Source organism: Dromiciops gliroides, chromosome 2 (assembly GCF_019393635.1).
Source record: "Dromiciops gliroides isolate mDroGli1 chromosome 2, mDroGli1.pri, whole genome shotgun sequence".
In the NCBI taxonomy this organism is placed as follows: domain Eukaryota; kingdom Metazoa; phylum Chordata; class Mammalia; order Microbiotheria; family Microbiotheriidae; genus Dromiciops; species Dromiciops gliroides.
In genome coordinates, this window is record NC_057862.1 from 42,034,213 (window position 1) to 42,050,271 (window position 16,059).

Below are 16,059 nucleotides of genomic sequence, written 5' to 3' on the forward strand. Positions count from 1 at the left end.
TAGTAGGCTCTTAATAAGTGTTTATTGATTGACTGCCCCAGTATCAATGGGGAGGCACATGGTGAGTGTGAGGAGGCTTCAACACAAAAGGAGCAAGAAAAAGAGACAGAATAAAGGATGAAATAAAAAATTATGATAAACAAAAGAAAAGGTTATGTGGTGGGACAGAGAGAGTATTAGGTGGTCCACATCCTCCTGTGAAAAGAAAGGAAAGTGAAGAAAGTCTCCAGCATGTGGGTGAACTAATGGGAGGATATGGACAAGTCATGTCGGAAGAGTAGTCTGGACAAGCTTTGAGATCCTTCAAGGAGGAAAGCATCACATGGATGAGACCACAAATCTATTTGAGCATAGTGGCAGCTAGTGGTGTGGTGGAGAGAATGCTGGCCCGGAATCAGGAAGACCTGAATTCAAAGTAACTTTTTTTTTTTTGGCAGGGCTATGAGGGTTAAGTGACTTGCCCAAGGTCATACATCTAGTAAGTGTCCAGTGTCCGAAGCTAGATTTGAACTCAGGTCCTTCTGAATCCAGATCTGGTGTTTTATCTACTGCACCACCTAGCTGCCCCGAAAGTCACTTTCAAACACTATCTGTGGGATCTTGGTTAAGTAATTTATTCTAGCTTGCCTCAGTTTCCTCAGTTGTAAAATGGGGATAATAATAGCACCTATCTCCCAGGATTGTTGTGAAGATTAAATAAGATAATCTTTGTAAAGCAGTTAGCACAGTGCCTGGCACATAGTAAGTGCTATATAAAAGTTATCAATTATTATTATTGAATAAAATTAGCAATATGTATTGATGGTGCCAACTTTTCCATCTCTCCACTCTAATCATTTAGATGGGAAAGGGGGTTAAGCAGAGCACTCACAGTTTCTGAATGGTGTCCAGTATGGTCTGTTGACTATATGAAGTAGCAGCAGCTTAAAGGCAACCTTTCTTGGCCAGATTATTGCAAGTTATTTAGAATCCAGTTCCTGATTCTTAGGGTCACATCATCTAATTGTATATTCAATTAAACTCAACAGGGGGCAGCTAGGTGGTGCAGTGGATAAAGCACTGGCCCTGGATTCAGGAGGACCTGAGTTCAAATCTGGCCTCAGACACTTGACAATTACTAGCTGTATGACCCTGGGCAAGTCACTTAACCCTCATTCCCCTGCCCAAAAAACCAAAACCAAAACCAAAATAAAAACAAAACCTCAACAGGTATTTGTTAAGCACCCCACTAGTTGTAAAGAACTGTGTTAGGCACTGGACAGGCAAAGATCTAAGTGTCAAACAGCCCTAGCCCTGAAGGAGCTTATGTTTACATGAGGATACCACAGGTAAACACATTTTATTTTCTTTTATTTTTGCAGGGCAATGAGGGTTAAGTGATTTGTCCAGGGTCACACAGCTAGTAAGTGTCATGTGTCTGAGGGCAGATTTGAACTCAGGTCTTCCTAAATCCAGGGCTGGTTCTCTATCCACTGCGCCACCTCGCTGCCCCAACACATCATTTTAGAAGAGGGAGGACATTCCTGACTAAGAGGATCATAGGAGGTTTCCTGTGGGAGTTAGTACCTAAACCAAGCTTTGAAGAAGGAGAAGGACTCTAAGACAGAAAGCAGGCTAAGAAGACACCTCCTACTCACCATTTGCCTTCTGATCGACCTCTGAACGACTTAGCGAGGGAGTGCAGTCCCTGCATGGGACTCAGACAATGTAGAAGATGGAATGCAGAGTTTAAGTACTAATAAGTAAGCAGGTTTGTCTGGATGTGGGTGGTAGGACTTGGTACCGATTTTATTTTGGGGAGGAATGTAAAGTAAGTCTGGAAAGGGAGGCTGGAACCAGACCGTAAATGCTGAGTGGATCAATTTGTGCTTTATTCTAGAGGTGGTGTTGTCATTGTTGAGTTGTGTCTGACTCTTCTTGACTCTGTTTGGGATTTCCTGGGCAGAGATACTAGTTTGTCATTTCATTCTCCAGCTTATGATACAGATGAGGAAACTGAGGCAAACAGGGTTAAGTGACTTGCCCAGGGTCACACAGATATTAAATATCTAAAACTGAATTTGAACTCAGGTCTTTTGTGACTCCAGGTTCAGGGCTCTATCCACTTGGTCACCTAAAGATTCTTAAGTAAGTGAGTGATAACCAGTAGCAATGAAACTGGTTTGATTGTTCCAGATTCAGGTCCCCCCCCCACCCCCCACCAGGATGCATATAAACCAAGGCTAATAATCCTAGAGGCTTGCCATTACTCCTCCTCCCTTGCCTCTTGTTGGATTGGTTAAGTTCTTTATACTCCTGCTCCACATTCCTCCTTGATTATTAGACAATTAGAAAATATCCCCATTTTCCTGATCCTCTAGATAATAGGGAAGTCTCTCACTGTAATGCTATCTCTATCTAAAACTCTGTGTAAGTCTGAGCCTTGAAGGGCTCTGGGCTTTCAGCCCTCACACAGTTCTACATGCAGAAGCCCCCACACTGTGTGCTGCCCTCAGCTGGGGCCAGGGGAATGGGGCCCTGAACAATGAGATTTTGGTATCTGTTGTCCTCCCTGTGCGATTAATAATAAAGTTTTGTTGACTGCTATCTCTGTGTATCTCTGGTGCTCTTCATCCCAACTCTCTTACACCTCAGTGAGTGACACTAATATAAATATTACTTAGCAGCTGTGAGGAGGATGGAGTGGAGGGAACAGGGTCTTAAAGGAAGCAGACCCCATGTAGGCACTTATTTCAGTGGTCCAGGTGAAAGGTGATCAAGGTATGAGCTAGGGTAGGAAATACTAATGGAGTAAGGGGGGTGTATGGATATGAGAGATGTTATGGAAGAAGAATGCAAAACACAGCAACTGATTAGACATGGGAGGTGAGGGAGAATGATACTTAAGTTTGCAAACCTGGGCCCTGAGAGGAGATGTAAATTGCCCAAGGTCATATTGTCAGTGACAGAGCTAGGATTAAAATTCAGGTTTTCTCATACTATCCACCTCCAAAAAAAGGAACTGATATTGATTGAACATAGACTGAAGCGTGTTATTTTTCACTTTCAGTTTTTTCTTTTATTAAAGTTTTCTTATACAAAATGACTAATATAGTAATGTTTTAACATAATTGCACATGTATAATCTATATCTGATTGCTTACTGCCTTGGGGAGGGAGTAGGGGAGGGAAAGAGGTATAGAATTTGGAACTCAAAACTTTAAGTAAAAATGTTTATTATTTAAAACAAAACAAAAGATAGATGTAATATAAAATACTATACATTTCTTTATGCATTTCTGAGTTTCTAAAAAAAATGCAGGCCTCCTGGTTTTCAGTCTAATGCTCTTTGCCGTTATACCAATGGTCCCTAGCATTGGAGGCTGGAGGATTTTTGCAAGGTATACAGGAAATGATGATCTCTAAGATCCTTCCTAGCTCTAATTGTATGATCCGAATGAATCCGCAAATATAGAAACATTCTTCTGATCCCGACTCTGCCCCCTTAACTACCTACGTGACCTTGGCTAGGCCTTGATTTTCTTCATTTGTAAAATGATACAGTTGGATTAACTGATCTCTGAGGGGCTCTTCCAGTTCAAAATGTACAATTACATGTTTTAAATTTGAGCTATGACTAGAGGATGCCAATCTACCTGGTCAGTTTTGTTAAGGGCTAAAATTCTAGCTAAACTGTCTAAAATATCTAATGAGTGGTCGCCAATAAATTATAAGCTTTAGCAAGAGTTAGACTTTTAAGCATTTATTAAGGAGAATAAGAATTTGGTAAAGAGAGAGAAAGGCCTAGATTCCTATCTATTAAAGGGAGAGCACATTTCTAGCTCCCTTCTCCGCCAGCGTCCTCAGGAAAGAGCCCCAGACTGAGCGCCAGTCTCTTCCTTCCTCCTCCCACTAGTCCGCGTCACTTCCTGATACCAAAGACAAGACTCCTGGTCTTGCCCTCAAAGACCTTCGCTTCATGGGCAGAACTCTTCTACAGTTAGTATCCAGCAGGTGGCGTTATTCCAATCGTTACAGTCCCCCCTGTTGTTCCTCAAGAAACAAAATGTTTCCTTGACGGAACAGTAAAAAGAATATAATAACTATTGATAACTAATAATATGTGAACAACAATATAGAAAAGGAAGAGAGGAAAGTTTTGTCCAGAGGGGCGATTTTTTTTTTGTCCTCATGAACCGACGCTTTGACATTAGTCTTGCAAAGGGAGGGCCTCTGCAGAGAATACATGTTACAGATGGTGTATATTATAACAGAAAGAGAAAAAAACCAACAAAAAGAACAAATCAAAACTGTTCATTTAAAGTCTCTGAAAGTCTTTTCTCAGATGTCCTCTAGGTGTAGTCGTGGAATGGAAGTCTTTTCAGGGGTTGATGTGTGGACGCTGGTAATCAGCCAGGAAAATTTCCTACAAAATTGAGCTTAACACAACTTTAAAATAGCTTTGTCAATAATCAAATCAAACAATGAAAGTTCTCAAAAACATGTCTAAGGGAATTCAGAATCTTAGTTGTTACACATGAAACATATAATAAAACAAAAATTGAACCATTCTTTAAAATTATAATATTACTATAGTCCCCCCCTTATGGAGGGTAATTGAGAAGACAATTGCTGCGATATTAATTATTAAAAATAATTTTTTATCTTTGTTTCATCACTTTTTGCATCATCTGCCTAATTATCCTCATGCCATTATGAGAAATTAAAAAATCTAATATAATTGGTAACAGGTGTCAAGGCCAAATTCAACACTGTATTTATCATGACACCTGAGATAATTATGGGGGTTACCATAAAAGAACAGAGAAATGATGGGATATGAGCATTCCCACACTTGAGCAATATGTACTGCCCATGCAGTATGCCAGGCTTAAAATAGGTGGATGGAATATATGTCCATGCCACCGAACATATTGGAGGAAACTGAGTCAGACTTAATCAGATGCATGGGATTGAGATGGTCCATGGCATCAGGCATATAGGAGGGAGCATAGAAGCCAGGTGTAGAAGTGAGATGGGTGGGATCAATACTTCCAGCCATCTGTACAATATTGTGGGGAAAAATAAAATAAAATATTAAACCAAGAGAATCCAACCTCAACATTTGTCAAAAGCCGTTCCCTTGGCCATACCTTGACTTCATGCATGTCTCTCCCCTCATGTGACAGTTCAGTGTCTGCTCTTGCATGTATTCCTCTTGTGATTGGATGGCATCTTGGCCAACTGGCATCTGATAACTCAGAATAAAGGCAATTAATATCTTAAATGATAAGTTCCCATAATCCAAGTCTCATATGGATTTAAAAATTGAGGATAATAAATGATTGCAAAAAATGTGAATACATCTTGACTCAGAACACAATATATAATTATGCAACAATTTCAAATAATACCCCTTTTTTTTAAACTTAGAATACAATTACTTTTTGAAAAATCTGAACATATTTAAATACAAGTTAAAGCACAACACAATCCCAAAGAAAACTTTTACAAATGTTCCCCTCTTTTTTTTTTTTTTTTTGGAATATGCTTATCAAAAATAATACTTCTAGAATCAATTTACACTTGCCATGGCAACCAATTTGCCAGGGAAATGCTTTAAAGAGTTTGATCAAATAATCAGTTGAGAAAAAATAACAAAAACAACTCGGAATATGGGAGCACAATACTCCTAGAATTAACATTGTATAATAAAATCAAAACCATCTTGCCATGTTTCAAAATTAGATAGACAAATGAATAGAAGAAAATACAAATGGAACAATAAAAGACAGTGAAATTCAAACTAAGGAAATCTAAATGAATATGAACTTAATATCAATAAGAGTATTATAAAATATAAACTTGATCACATGACTATAAAAAGCTTTTACAAATATTCTCCTTGTTTTAGAAACTAGGTATAAGACACAATCTCAAAAGCATGAAAATCTCTATGAAAATAAACCCATACCATTAATTTCAAAATGTATATATAATAGCATAGAAATCCTATGTAACCTCTGAACTGATACTAATACTCTGAGTGAATTCAGAACACTTTTGATTCCGATATCTAAAATCCCCAATACTCATATCAATACCTTGCTGCTTACTTCTACATTTCTGTAAAATATGTACCCTTCCATGGCAAAAGAAGCGGAGTCTTGAACTATGGTGATGATTGTCATTCTTATTCAGCTTAAGTTTTTCTTCTTTAACCCCTCTATATTGTCTGTCGGGCTTTTCACCATACAAATGCTTTATAAGATTACTAATTAAAGACAAAAGCAGGTTAGCAAAATTATGAACAAATCGAGCATATCTGGAATTTAAAGGGTTTTCTAAAGTTGTCTCAGAAGCACAGCCAGGCTGGGGAAGGGCTGAGCCTGAAGCTGCAAATGTAGTTAGAGAAAGTTGAGCATGCGCATCAGTTCTCTGGACTTCCCAGGCAGGGGAAGCTATGGGCTTGGCCATGGGAGGAGTAGAGGGTGGGGTCTGGAGAGGAGGGGAGGGACCAGAGCAATTTGAATCAGACTTGATTTTGAACTCAGGCCTGGATTCCTCTTCCCCCACTTTGCCTCCAGGTGCTAGGGGATTAAAAGCTTCTAGAGGGTGGGTCATTGCCTCCAGGCATGCAAAATTAGAGCAACAATTAGTGTTAGAACTGGGAAAAGCTGCCGGAATCTCTACAGGTTTCTCTGAAAAAGCATGGTTGGGAGAGGGAGAGATATTTCCTTGTGTGAGTAAGTTGCTGGCTCTTTTAACAAAAATAAAAAGAAAAATAGAAAATCCACAAAAACAAAGCATTAACATGATCTTATCTCCCATTTGTCTGGTTAAACAGACTAAAATCAAAAATAGGATAATTAGGGAGTTTAAAAGGTCCATTCGAAAAAATTTAAAGGAAAACACAGCCAGTACACCAGTACTTAGCAGTTTAAAGGGTAGGGGAAATTTCTTACCCAACCGGAAGATCAGAAGTGAGGTTCAGCTTTCCTCTTCGTGGTCAGCCATCTGTTAAGGGCTAAAATTCTAGCTAAACTGTCTAAAATATCTAATGAGTGGTCGCCAATAAATTATAAGCTTTAGCAAGAGTTAGACTTTTAAGCATTTATTAAGGAGAATAAGAATTTGGTAAAGAGAGAGAGAAAGGCCTAGATTCCTATCTATTAAAGGGAGAGCACATTTCTAGCTCCCTTCTCCGCCAGCGTCCTCAGGAAAGAGCCCCAGACTGAGCGCCAGTCTCTTCCTTCCTCCTCCCACTAGTCCGCGTCACTTCCTGATACCAAAGACAAGACTCCTGGTCTTGCCCTCAAAGACCTTCGCTTCATGGGCAGAACTCTTCTACAGTTAGTATCCAGCAGGTGGCGTTATTCCAATCGTTACAGTTTCTAGGAAAATGATACTCCGGATTGGGAGAGGGGTTGTTTTAGGGGACAAAGCTTTGGAATACCTGGTGCAGGTATACCCTTGCGCAGAGAAGCGCTTACTTTTTTGGTTATTGTTGTTAAGTTGTTTCAGTCATGTACATCTCTTGCTGACCCCATTTGGGGTTTTCTTGGCAAAAGATACTGGAGGGGTTTGCCATTCCCTTCTCCAGCTCATTTTACAGAGGAAGAAGCTGAGACAAACAGGGCTAAATAACTTGCCCAGTGTCACATTTAAATGTTTGAGGGGAGATTTGAAATCAAGTCCTCCTGTCTCCAGGGTCTGAGTTTTTCCCACTGGGTACTTGAGAAGAATGATGAGGAGGGTGCTTGGTGTCTCTTTGACCCAGAAGGGATCTGTTGCCTCCCTTGTTCATATATCCTTGAAAGATTAAAAATGGTCGAGCTAACTCTGCCACCCATATTGCTTATATAGCTCCAATAAAACCAGTTGAAAATGGCAAATACAGTCAAGCAAACTTTGCTTTGGTTTCCATGATGCCAAACAGGTTGTTTGATCAATGGGTCCACCAAATTAATTGGCTGATTGTTTGAAAAGACCAAATCAACCATTTGCTTTGGCCACAGCCTGTAGGTCTGGCAATTGACTTGGTTTGTTGGTTTCCTGTGGGTCTTATTAGGTAGGGCCCATGTAGAGAAATGGAGGCTTTGAAAAGATGGTGTATACTTTCCAGTGGAGTTAGCAAACATGTCTTCAGAGTTGGGACAGAGGGTCAAGCTTTTGCAAGGGCCCAGTTATTTTTTCCTTATATGTTTCAATGGTTCCCTTTGGTGCTGATTTTATAGCATATGAAATAAACCTTTAGAGTTCAGAACTGAATGGAGATTAGAGACATTTGGGGATTAGAGACCCTGGTTATGGGACTTGTTCACTGGAGTTTAATAAGGGGCTTTTTGGGAATGGATTTTGTTTTGTAGGATTTATAGAGCCAAGTTTGGAATTTAACAGGATTAAAAAAGAAACTTTCCCCCCCTCTCTCTTAAAATGCAGGCTGAACACAGTGTTTGATGCACTGTAATTGAGGTCAAGTTAAATAAAAACATATAAGGGGGAAATTAGAACCAGATGGTACCACTTGATTGACAGGTGATGTCATATTACTGAGGGGAAGAGACATGTCCCCATTTGGACATTAATACTTGTGGCTAGTCATTTATAGAAGAATTTCTATCCAAACCATTATAGTTATCTAATAGACCACTAGAGCTGGCTGCTCCTTTGTGCCTTTTTCACGATTTGGAAGTTATCGTTTTGATCTCATGATAGCAGCTGACTCCCATGCTCTGATTACGAGGGCTAGTAAACATACTTCAGGGCCTCTTTCAAAGTCTTTAATTCCCAGACAGTTTTATCTCCAAAGGGAAAACCATATTGAAAAGCATTGATTTTATTCTAGGTCCTTTTATTTACCACAGTTGCTGGCAAGATCTCCAAACAAACAATCCATCTATTCATTTAGAAAGGTCAAGATTATTTTATTTTCTAATGACATTTCTGTTGGGAGATTTTGATTTTCCCTTCTCCTTGGTGAGAACACATGGGAATTTCTAGGAGGACAGAATGGCATGTCAGCTGGCCACTCTGGTTGAAGGCAGAGATGACTTGTCGAGGATCTCCCAAGAAAATCAGGTGTGAGAAAGGGACTGTGAGGTCCAACTTAGCTGAGAAGATCTGTGTCTAGCTTTTTAAAAACATTAAAAATTTTTCTTTATCTATTTATTTATTTTTTTAAAACCTTCTTTCAGTCTGACCCTATGATTTTATTAGTATGAGGAATACTCAGTGTGGAAACTCCTTTCACGGATGCAGATCATCAATTTATCCATAAATTATAGTTTCAGAGAGTTATTTGGGTCATCAAGGGGACACTGAGAGATTGTCTTGCCCATGGTCACACAGCTAGTATGTGTTTTTTAAATATTGAATTTGATTAAAATTTTTTCCCAATTACATGTAAAGATATTTTTTGAGTTCCAAATTTTTCTCCTACCCTCCCTTCCCTCCCCGCTCCTGAAGCCAGCAAGCAATCTGATATAGGTTATACATTACAATCATGTTAAAATATATTTCCACATTAGTCATGTTGTAAGAGAAGAATCAGAACAAAAAGAAAAAATGCAAGAAAGAATAAACAACAACAACAAAAAAGCAATAACAAAAGTGTAAATAGCATTCTTCGATCTGCATTTAGACTCCACTGTCCTTTTTCTGAATGTAGAAAGCATTTTCCACCATAAGTAGCTAGTATGTGTTAAAAGCAGAACTTGAGCCCTCCTCTACTTAATTTGAAGGTTGGCGCTCTATTCATTAGGCCATGCTGTCTCTCACTTGTCTGGTGCTGTTTTCATAATTGTAGAAAGAAACTTTTTAGAGTCTATCCTCAAAAAACTCAAGGGTGAAGACCTCTTTGAAGAAAAGGAAGTATTTAATGAGAGGAGACACATGGAAAATGGAATGAATGAAGCAATTGTTTAAGAATGAAATTCTAGTCTCCAAATTTGGAATCTTCTGTTTTGGTGTCAAGGGTGTCTGTGTGTTGCATTGCATTTTATTAATTAATAATCACTAAATATCCATAAGAAGTGTGGTATTTAAGCACTTGTTGATATTGCTCTTTGCTAATCTCCACCAAGTCATGGAGTTGTCAGATGGATAGGACCTCAGGACTCACCTATTCCAGACCTTACTTGAGCAGGAATTCTTTCTCCAATATTCCTGACAAATCAACATCTAGACTTCTTCTGAAGACCTCCGGTGATGAGAAAATCACTACCTTATGAGACAACCCATTTCATGAAAAAAAGAGAGTCCTAGTTGTTAGTTTTTCCTGATAATAAAGTTTAAACTTGCCTTTGTAATTTCTACTCATTGTTCACAGTTCTGTCTTCTGGAACCAAGTAGAACATACCCAATTCATCCGTTTTCTACAAGATTACCCTTCAAATACTTTAGGACATCTATAATGATTTTAGAATAAGACATACCAAAAGTCTTCCCTCACCATTATGGACACACTCTTCTGGATTTCCTTCCTTGTCTATGTCCTTTCTAAAATGTAGTGCAGAGAATTGAATATTGTAATGATTGGAATGATGCCACCTGCTGGAGACTTACTGTAGAAGAGTTCCGCCCATGAAGTGAAGGTCTTTGAGGGCAAGACCAGGAGTCTTTTCTTTGGCGTCAGGAAGTGACGCAGGCTAGTGGGAGGAGGAAGGAAGAGACCGGCACTCGGTCTCGCTCTTTCCTGGGGATGCTGGTGGAGAAGGCAGCTGGAAATGCGCTCTCCCTTTAATAGATAGGAATCTAGGCCTTTTCTCTCTCTTTACCAAATTCTTATTCTCCTTAACAAATTCTTAAAAGTCTAACTCTTGCTAAAGCTTATAATTTATTGGCGACCACTCATTAGATATTTTAGACAGTTTAGCTAGAATTTTAGCCCTTAACAATATAATATTAAAGATATGATGAGATCTAGACAGAATACAAGGAGGCACTCCCATTCCTCATTCCGAATAATTTGCTTCTATCAATAGCTTAAGATCTTGTTTCCTTTTTTATTGGGTCAAATTGTTTACTCATATTGAGTTTTCAGTCCACTAAAACTCTCCAGGCATTTTTTTCATATGAAATGCTGTCTAGCCTTACCTCCTTCATTCTGTATTTACACAGTTGATTTTTTTCACCCCCAATATAGGACTTTACTTTTGGCCTGTAGAGATATTTTTAGCTATTTTTGTCAACCGTTGGGCTAGATATCCCCTTTAGCTCTGATATCACTGGCAAAAAGGTCTATCTGCCCACTGCATGGAGTATAATCTGTGGTGGAAAAATGAATCTTTAGCCAAAGGATTGTGAGTAGAGTTGTGCAGAAATATTTGATAAACTACAGGCCTCCTTTTCAAATATTACTAGAGGAAAGACCTTGGGGATAGAAAACATCCTTAATGAATGATCCAAAGGCACTGAAGAGATACTATGGCACAGAAAATGAAGTGAACTTTCTTATTTAGGGTGTGCACAAACAGAGCAATCCAATCCAATGCAAAATTCATTTATTAAATGCTTACAGTGTGCAAGGCACTCCGCTGATTTCAAGATGCAAAGTAAGGAACAATCCCTGGCTTCAAGGAACTTGCATTATATTGGGGGAAGTAGCTGCATACAAGTAGGTAAGTATATGCCTAACAACTTGAAAAGGAAGAGAATACTAACACCCAGGGGATTCATTAAATGGAGGTCAAAAAGCATTGAACCAAGACACAAATGCCCTTTTCACAAATGGGATCTGAGTAGAGATCACGAATATACCCACGACCCATGGGTGGGAAAGACTTCCTACATTGCAAATGCAATACCACGAGTTATTGCAAGATAATGCATTGGGAGGAGAGATACCTTTAAAGGAGAGAGTGAGAGAGAAAGAGAGAATGTGAGAGTGAGAATGAGTAGAAGCCTAATAGGAGATGTAACTGAGTGTTCTGTGTATGTAGTGTTTCAAGACACTATGTGGGGAGTACTACAGCTAGTGGGAGTAGTGCTCATATTCTCTGGTGGAGGCTTAGTGGGTGTTAGGCCCCCCTTCTTTAGAAGGGCCTTCCAGGATAATTGCTGAGTCAGGAATCTGAATTGGGGTTTTCACTATGGCATAGTTGTCTAAAAGGTTTGTGAAGTAAAAATTCTGGCTAGTGAGGTTGATATGTGATGGGGTGCTCCAGCTGCTAGAGAAGGCCTCCATAATTCAGATGCAGTTGTGATGAAAAGAAATAGATTGCTCTCCCAGGCTGACAAGCTATTCTTTGCATCAATTTACAGGATAAGTAAATTGTACAAGTAAAGGATAAGTAAAAGTGTACAAGTGAATATGGAGGAAGGAGGTCTGGCCCTTCATGGCAAGGTTGGGTGCATTGGTGAAATGTGATGATGCATGTGCAGTGCCTTGGAAATTGAAATTATGAAATATATTTGAGCTATCATCATCCCCACCACCCCCATCCCCATTACTGTAATAGTTGTCATCATCAATATCCCCAGTGAACTGTTTATGTGGATCTGGATACATCAACATACTGACTGAGGTGAACTGGACTTTTGAGCCCCTAAATGTGTCCTCTACCTCTAGTGTTCATTGGAGAGCATCATAGATCAAGAGATGGGGAAAATCCTCAGAGATTATCTAGTCCAACTCTGATCAATAATATTCAGCAGCTGCCTAGCACATCTTGGATAAAAGATAAACCCCTCAGCTTGGCATTTCAAAGCTTTCATGATTTGACTCCAACCTACCTTTCCAGACTTGATTAATATTGCTCTCCTTCCCACACATTATTCTTCAGCTAATATAACCTACTTGCACTTCCTTAATTTAGCATTCCATCTCCTTAATAATAACAAACATTTACATAGCATATCAAAGTTTGCAAAACCCTGGGCAGATCCCTAAACCCCGTTTTCCTCAGTTTCCTCATTTGCAAAATGAGCTGGATAAGGAAATAGCAAACCACTCCAGTATCTTTGCCAAGAAAACCCTACATAGGGGTCCTGAAGAGTTGGACACAACTGAAATGACTAAACAACATTGCTCAAAAGTTTCAGTGATTGGGGGGCGGGGGGAGTATATGAAAGAAGCACTTCATAGTAACAAAGTCCAGGAAAGGAGGCTTTTTTTTTTCTTGGCTTACCTGATTGAGCTAGTCATCCATCCATACTTGGCTGGCTTTTATACTGGAAGATGGCTTTTTTTGTGAGGCAATTGGGGTTAAGTGACTTGCCCAAGGTCACACAGTAAGTGTCAAGTGTCTGAGGCTGGATTTGAACTCAGGTCCTCCTGACTCCAGGACCAGTTCTCTATCCACTGCACAACTTAGCTGCTCCAAGATGTACAATTTTTGTGAAATGTTTCAGCACAAGAGCTGTTCACCTGTATACATCCTAACATATCCCCACCTGAGAAAACAAAGGATGTTTGTGCAGTGGGGAGAGCTGATTGAACAAGGAGTCCTCTGGGTAGATGAGATGCCCCAGATTTTGCCGACAGTATAGTACCATGAAGCTTCATTTTCCTGAGCTCACCCTCCTGAATTGAGAAAGGTTTTCATTTCTCTGGGACAAATGGAGAGTGACACCTGGACACCCATTCTGCAGTTTTCCTTGGTCTGATATTTGGTGTATTGTTTTTTTTTTTTTTTAAGTGAGGCAATTGGGGTTAAGTGACTTGCCCAGGGTCACACAGCTAGTAAGTGTTAAGTGTCTGAGGTTGGATTTGAACTCAGGTCCTCCTGACTCCAGGGTCGGTGCTCTATCCACTGTGCCACCTAGCTGCCCCTATTTGGTGTATTGTTAGGACTTGGAGAATCTGTCTCACCAAACCCTTCCCTTTTCCCCACACTTGCCTATTTGGGGGATCCACTATCCTCCCATTCAACCCAGGCACCTCAGGCTCACAAGTGTGGTGTCATCCTCGATGACTCCCCCTTTTTTTCTTGCTTCCCATATCCAATTCGTCACCAAATCTTGCTGTGTCTAGCTTCACAGCACCCCTTATACACATTTTGTTTTCTCCACTCATACAATTAACCTTCTTGTTCAGTACCTCATCATCTCACACCAGACTACTGTAAAAGGTGAGTGTGCCTGCCTCTGGTTTCTCCCCACTCCAATCCATCCTCCATTCAGCTGTCAGACTCATCTTCCCAAAGCGCAGTTATGACCATTGTCACTCTTGCCCTCCCATCAATGAGCTCCAGGGGCTTCCTTTAACCTCCAGGATTAAAGGTCAAGTCATCTTTTGGTATCACAAACTCTTCATAACCTGGCCGCTTCCTGTCTTCCTAGGCTCTTTCTCACAAGTCATTCACCTCCATATACTAAGATCCATCTACTGTGGACGACGTGACACTGTCTCCTGTCTCTCTGTACCTTTACATTGCCTGGTCCCCATTCCCAGAGTGCTCTACTCCATTACCTTTACCTATTAATTTATCTGGTTTCCTTCAAGACAGCTCAACTCTCACATTATATTGGAGGTCTTCCCCAGTCCCCTAGTTGCTAGGAGTTTTCTCTCTCAAATTACTTTCTATCTGCTCTGTATACAGCATACATAGACCTACTTATTTGCATGTGGTCCCCCTCATTAGCATGGCAGCATCTTGAGGGCAGCTTGCCTTGTTCTTCCCTTTCTCTGTATCTCCAGCACTTAGCATTTGTGTCTGCCTTCCCAAATGCTTGTTGATTGACTCATGCTCCAAAACCTTTAGCTTTAAGTTGTTGGGAATCTTACAATTTCCTTTGGCTCCTCTTCATTGTGAATTTCTCTTTTTTTACCTTTTGATTTTTTTGTAGTTTGTTTGTTTGGAGCAGTGGGGGTTAAGTGACTTGCCCAGGGTCACACAGCTAGTAAGTGCCAAGTGTCTGAGGTCGGATTTGAACTCAGGTCCTCCTGTATCCAAGGCCAGTGCTTTATCCACTGAGCCACCTAGCTGCCCCTCCCTTTTTTAAAGTGAGGCAATTGGGGTTAAGTGACTTGCCCAAGGTCACACAGCTAGTAAGTGTTAAGTGTCTGAGGCCGGATTTGAACTCAGGTACTCCTGAATCCAGGGCCAGTGCTCTATCCACTGAGCCACCTAGCTGCCCCTGCCCCTCCCTTTTAATTTTGAAAAATTGTTTTTCTTTTTCCTTTGGGGGGGGGCAGAGAGAAGATCAATTTAGTTAATGATTGGTCTATTTTGTTGAAGTGATTTTTTTTTGTTGAACTGATTAAAAAAAAAAACCCAACCCTTAGTTTTATTTATCATCTCAATGGGGTTTTTTGTTTACATTTTTGATTTCCAGAATGTCTATTTTGGTGTTTAGTTAAGTAGTTGGGGGTTGTTTTGTATTTTCTAGCTTTTTTTTTTTTAAGTTGCATGTTCAGTTTGTTGATCTCATTTTTCTCTTTTTGTTGACACAAGTGTTTAGGGATATAGATTTCCCCCTGAGGATTGCTTTGGCTGCATCCCATCATTTTTGGTATGCTGTCTCATGATTGTCATTTTCTTTAATTCAGTAATTGATTGTGTCTATGATTTGTTCTTTGACCCATTTCTTTTTTGGGATTGCATTATTTAGTCTCAATCTGCCAGAATCCTTTCTTAAATTTACCTTGATTCTAATTTTTATTGTGTTGGGGTCTGTAAGGATATGGTTAATACTTTTGTCTTTCTGAGTTTGTTTTTGAGTTCCTTATGAACAGTATGAAGCCACGATGTGTCAAAATGCTGTGCAGAGGTTTTTTTTTTTTTTTAAAGGGTACTAGGGGCAGCTAGGTGGCACAGTGGATAGAACACTGGCCCTGGATTCAGGACGACCTGAGTTCAAATCCGACCTCAGACACTTGACACTTACTAGCTCTGTGGCTCTGGGCAAGTCACTTAACCCTCATTGCCCCACAAAAAAACAAAACAAAAAACAGAAAAAGGGTACTATTTGAGTTGTCTGAAACTGGGACAATGTTTGAGAACAGCAGTGTTAGTCAGAATACTCATGTTAGGAGGCAGAGAAGAAATATTCTTCTGAACAAAATCTTCCCTTTCTTCTACTCACTTTTTTTTAAAACAATAATAATTAGATTATAATTTTTTTTTTCTTTTGCAG